This window comes from Eschrichtius robustus, chromosome 2, assembly GCF_028021215.1.
Source record: "Eschrichtius robustus isolate mEscRob2 chromosome 2, mEscRob2.pri, whole genome shotgun sequence".
Classification (NCBI taxonomy): domain Eukaryota; kingdom Metazoa; phylum Chordata; class Mammalia; order Artiodactyla; family Eschrichtiidae; genus Eschrichtius; species Eschrichtius robustus.
Genome location: NC_090825.1, coordinates 167,542,379 through 167,547,501, shown reverse-complemented (window position 1 = coordinate 167,547,501; position 5,123 = coordinate 167,542,379).

Sequence of the window (5,123 nt, the reverse complement as noted above, 5' to 3'; positions counted from 1 at the left end):
ATTCTATAAGAAGTCTTGGAAGGTCCCTCGCCAGAGCAGCACTTTGTCCAACTCCTTGCATGCCTGCTTCTCCAGCAATAGTGGACAGCTTTTCTTTTGCATGGGAGCAATTCACAAAAAGCAAAACTCTTTCTTGGCCCACAAACTGTCATTCAAAAATGGTGACAACTTTTGAGTCCCACAGGAAAAAGCTAACTATGTTCTTTTACACCTTAGATTTCCTACTTTACTGTTTCGATTGGGGTCAGCAAACTTTTGCTAGGTCAGATGGAAAGTACTTTAGGCTTTGCAGGCCAGACGGTCTCTGTCACAAAGACTCAACTCTGCCATTATAGAGTGAAAGCAGCCACAGACCATATGTACACAAATAGGTGTGGCTATGTTTCAATAAAACGTTATGTGAAGGCACGAGAGGAAGTTCAGATTTGGCTTGAAGTCTGTAGTTTGCCAACCCTTGTCGAGATTTTTGCCAGACTTTGTGTTAATTCTCAGCCCAGTCATGGTCGAGAAGCAGTCACACAGAGCTGCATTCTCGTCTTTTCTTCTGCAATGAATGAATGAGGTCAATGAATGAAGACGGTGTGGCTGATGGGCTGGGGGTGGGGGCAGGCACAGGGAATGGGCCTGCCCCATCATAGGGGTTACCACACAGAGCAATTCCAACCCTTGGGGTCACTGCGCAATGTCCAGACACGTTTTTGGTTGGGGGAATGCTACTGGCATCTGGTGAATGAAGGTCAGGGATGATGCCCAACATCCCTCAATGTGCGGGATGGGGACTTCCCTGGTGGTGCAGTGGTTAAGACTCTGCACTCCCAATGCAGGGGGCCCAGGTTCAACCCCTGGTTAGGGAACTAGCTCCCACATGCATGCTGCAACTAAGAGTTCACATGCCGCAACTAAGACCTGGCGCAACCAAATAAATAAAAAAACAAAATAAAATAAAATGTGCAGGATGGCTTCCGCTGCAAAAAAATGATCTGGCTCCAAACATCAACAGTGCTGAGGCTGAGACACCATAACTTGAACGTAAGCATGGCAATTTAGAAAGCCTGTTTGCTTGAATTCCATGCATGAATTTCTTGTGGAAATGTGATACACGCAGATGAGAAAATACTTGACCAAAGCAACACAAAACGCAACAAGAATCACAAGCAAGCATCCCTCTAACCTCAGGGTCCCCAGTGCCCCCACCCTGGACACAGCTTCTCTCAATACATTTTTGTTTATCTTTCCAGATTTTTAGAAATGTTAACACAAATTGTTCCACACCCTACACATTATTTTGACCAGTTTTCATTTAAAAAATCATGGCAATCTTTCCATGTGATTCATCTTCACAATGAATAGTTTTTTCTTAAATAGTTTTAAGTTTAGTTCCTAACATGACAGAGTGTATTTTACATACCATCTGTTCATTCTGCAGCCCTCTGGAGCCCTTGTTTAATTGAAGCATGCAGTACACCACTGCCCATTTTAGACGGTGGGTGGCATAATTTCACAATTGTTAATAGAGGCCAAAAGATGAAGGGAACTACAGGGAAGATGAATAGTCTAAAAGCTGCTGGAGAAAGAAGAAAAAAGAACAGAGGGAAAAACAAGCATATGGCAGATTATCAGACACTTATATCCTGAATATAGGGCAACAGGAGGGTTTGGCCTAAGTGCTAGAAGTTTGGACTGTCATTGGTGGAGATGGGGAAGGCTGCAGAAGGAGGGTTGTGTATGTGTGCATGTGTGTGCTTATCATTGTAAAGTGTACCATTCAGTGGTGTATTTTTTCCTGGGTCTGTCATAACAAATTAACACAATCTGGGAAGCTTAAAACTATGGAAATTTATTCTAACCATTCTGGTGGCCAGAAAACTAAAATCAAGGTGTGGGCAGGGATGGTTCCTTCTGGAGGCTCTACAGGAGAATCCTTCCCATGTCTCTCTCCTAGCTTCTGGTGGCTGCTGGCAATGCTTGGCCTTCCTCAGCTTGTAGCTACATGGCTCCAATCTCTGCCTCTGTCATCACATGGCCTTCTTTTCTCTGTGTCTTATGTCTGTTTTCCCTGATCTTTTCTTATAAGGTCACCTGTTATTGGACTTAGGACCCACTGCCAATCCAAGATGATCTCACCTTGAGATCCTTGTGTTAATTACATCTGCAAAAATCCTTATTCCAAATTCGATCTCATTCTGAGGTTCCAGATGGATGTATATTCTGGGGGTCACAATTTGACCCACTACAAGTGGTTTTTAATATATTCAGAGTTGTGCAACCAATACCTCTATCTAGTTCCAGAATATTTCATCACCCTACAGGAAACCCCACACCAATTAGCAGTCACTCCCATTCCTCTCTTCCCCCAGCCGCTGGCAACCACTGATCTGCTTTCTATCTCTATGGATTTACCTATTCTGGACATTTCACGTAAATGAAATCATAAAACACTTGGCCTTTTATGTCTGGCTTCTTCATTCAGCATGTTTTCAAGGTTTATCCATGTTGTAGCATGAATCAGAGTTTCACTCTTTTTTATGACTGTGTAATATTCCATTGCATAGATGCACTACATTCTGTTCTTCCATTCACCCACTGATGGACATTTGGGTTGTTTCCACCTTTTGGCAATTGTGAATAGTGCTGCTATAAGCATTGGTACTCAAGTATCTATTTGAGTCTCTGGGTTCAATTTTTTTAAGGTCCATACCTAGGAGTGAAATGGCTGAATCACATGGTAATTCTACGTTTAACTTTTTTTTTTTTTAATAAATTTATTTATTTTTTAGCTGTGTTGGGTCCTCGTTTCTGTGTGAGGGCTTTCTCCAGTTGCGGCAAGGGGGGGCCACTCTTCATCGCGGTGCGTGGGCCTCTCACTATAACGGCCTCTCTTGTTGTGGAGCACAGGCTCCAGACGCACAGGCTCAGTAGTTGTGGCTCACAGGCCCAGTTGCTCCGCGGCACGTGGGATCCTCCCAGACCAGGGCTCGAACCCATGTCCCCTGCATTGGCAGGCAGACTCTCAACCACTGCACCACCAGGGAAGCCCTACGTTTAACTTTTTGAGGAACCATCACATTTCCACAGAGGCAGGACCACTGCCCACACTTCTGACACCTATTGCAAACTGGAGGGTTCCCAAAACCATCTCAGGTGGATTTGAGATGGCTAATTAATAATTAACCAATAGTTAATTATTGGTTAGTTCATAATTATTGGTTAATCAATAGTTAGCTATCAGTTAATAATTAACTGATAGTTAATTATTGGTTAATTAATCAATAGTTAATCAATAATTCACCAGGACTCACAGAACTCATTGGAAGCTGTTATACTCACGGTTACAGTTTATTACAGTGGTAAGATACAATTAAAACCAACCCAAGAAAGAGATGCATGGGGTAGGGTCCAGGAGGGGTCCAAACATGGGGCTTCCAGTTGCTCTCTCCCTGGAGACTCACAGATGGCAATTCCCCCTCCCAGCCACACTGTGTGACAACACACACCAATGTTGTTCACTAGGGAATCTCACCCAAGCCTCAGTACTCAGAGTTTTTGTTGGGGCATGGTCATGTACAGCTGCATGGCTGACCTTCAGTCTCCAGTCTCTTCCAAAGGCAGTACTCAAGCCCCCCATGGCCCAAAGTCCTCATGCACACAGATACTTCTATCCAGCAGAACATTCCAGGGGCCTAGAAGTCACCTCCTAAGAGCTGAGAGCAAAGGCCCAATTTCTTAGGCAAGGTTAGTTCTTCACCATACACATGTATTGAAGAGTTTCTTCTGCTATTGTTTTCTATCCTGTTCCTGGATTGTGAATAATTACTCTCCCCCCATTGTTTAAATTTTTGTATTGTGGTAAGAAATACATAAAATTTACCGTAGTAACCATTTCTAAGCATACAGGTCACTGGTGTTAAGTATATTCACATGGGTGTGCAACCATCAGCACCATCTTGCAAAACTGAGACTTTTTCAGACTTTTCATCTTGCAAAACTGAGACTCTGTCCCCATTAAACCCTAACTCAGAAACCACCGTATAACCAAGGTCAGAGAATGTGGGATTTGCTAGAATGGCCCTGGCTCACGGAAACATGGGGGTTGGGAAGATAAAGGATGAAAGTGTTGGGGGTGAGGAACCTTGGATTCTTGGGTGAACGTCAGCTTAGCTGCCATCAGTTAAAGATAAAATTTACCATTGAAATGTAGAGCTGGATCCGACTCCACTGGTGCTTAGGGATATGCAAATAAACAAGAAAAATGGTGAAGTCTAACCTCTGGCTATTGTTATAAGCAGTAGCTCTAATGAAAGTAAAGAGAATGTTGGGTCACACCTTCCTGCCAGAGCAAGGTCAGATTTCTATAGATCTGAGCTTTGGCCACCAGCCCAAGAAGGGAAAAGTTATGTGAGGACAACAGAGTGCCTCTTAGGCCTCTGGTCACCAGGAAGGTAATCCACATGACATGCGGGCGGGCGAACCAAGAAACTACTGATAGTGGGATGGGGTGTAGTGTCAAAAAGTTGCTTGTAGATGGGAACTGGTAGCTGTCAACAGAGGCAGGCTCCACGGGAACCAGGAAGACTGCCAGGGCCCACGTGGTGTAGACAGAAGCCCAAGCGTGGGCTGGACCGATCCTCTGTGCCATAGTCCCGAGTGGGGTGTAGATCGCAGCTATGGCAAAACCGTGTAGGCGTCCCCCAAGGATGGCCACTGGGACTTTGGACTGGATGGGGAATTTCCATTTGAGGGCCAACTCTGAACTTGCTGTGGGTTATTGAACAGAACTGCCCTGTGACTGAAGGACATGAAATCATCTTGAAAGTGAAATACAGTTTACCCTTGAACAACACGGGGTTAGGGGCTGTGCGGTCGAAAATCTGCATAGAACTTACAGTCTGCCCTCCGTATCCGCAGTTATAAATCGTGGATTCAACCAACCACGGATCGTGTCGTGCTACAGTATTTACTACTGAAAAAGATCCACGTATAAGTGGACCTGCAATTCAAACCCACAGTGTTCAAGGGTCAACTGGACTCATAATGTCTGTGAGGTTCTGAGGCTCAGGACCAGCTCTTTGGAATAAGTTGGGACAACACGCGCCTTCCACTGCCCCTTACAGAGAAACCAAGGC